Genomic DNA, 1083 nt, shown 5'->3' with positions numbered 1-1083 from the left:
ATAATCCCCAAGAAAGAAAGGGGGTCCCTAATTGGTCCTAAAGAGTTCTCACCCTCTTTGCCCATTAAAATCACCCAGGGAGTTTCTACAAAATTACAGGTACTTAGGCTTCACTTCAACTAATTGCTCTCTACATTTAAAAGACAAACAGAAAAGTTCTCCAAGGTTAAGAAAATCTGTCGCTTAAACTAATCAAACCTCAAGAATTCCACGGTGACCAGGTACAGTTTCTTTAATTGGAATGTGGGCAGAGGCTCACACACATCAAAGTTAGAGATAGCTGGGCACAAAATCTCGTGTCTATAAACCGAGAACTCTGGGAGGCCGAGGCAGGAGGATCACTTGGGTCTAAGATTTCAAGGCCACCCTGGGCAACATAGGGAGAACCCATCTCTACAGAATTAAAAATTTGTTAAAAGTCTAGCCAGGCATGGTGGTGCATACCTGTAGTCCTAGACACTCCTGAGACTGGGGTAGGAGAATCTCTTGGTCTGGGAAGTTGAGGATCGTGCCACTGCACACCAGTGCTCTGGGTGACAGAGCAAGACCCTGTCTCTAAAAAACAAAAAACAAAAGAAGGTTAGAGAAAAAAAATCTCTCTCTAAATGAACACCCTGAGCACTGGCTTTTCCAATGTCTCTCTTGCTGCTTGCCACATTCTGTTCTCCATACAACAGCCTAAGAGATGTTTTAAGTAAACTCAAATCCTATGTCTCACCTTTATAAAACCTTTCTGGGGCTTCCCATCCCATTTACTATAGACTCTAAACTGATCTCCAGCTCTCCTGGGCACCGCATGATCTGCTCATCCTTCCAACTCGTGTCCTCATCACTCTCTCTTTTACTCATGGTGTCCCAGCCAGATTGGCCTTCCTTCAATTCTGTAAACACGCAATATTTTCTTGCCCTGGATCTTCACATTTATCATTCCCTTTACATAAAATGATGTTCCCCATCTTCTCATGGTTGGCTTTCTGTTGACATGTAGATCTCAGCTGAACTGTCACCACCCTAATGAGGTGAGATGTCCCTGACCATCCTCTCCCAAATAGGCTCTGATTCACTCATCACATCACACTGTTT

Source organism: Pongo abelii, chromosome 1 (assembly GCF_028885655.2).
Source record: "Pongo abelii isolate AG06213 chromosome 1, NHGRI_mPonAbe1-v2.0_pri, whole genome shotgun sequence".
NCBI lineage: Eukaryota > Metazoa > Chordata > Mammalia > Primates > Hominidae > Pongo > Pongo abelii.
The sequence above is the reverse complement of the archived record's forward strand: the minus strand, read 5'-3'. Positions refer to the sequence as shown.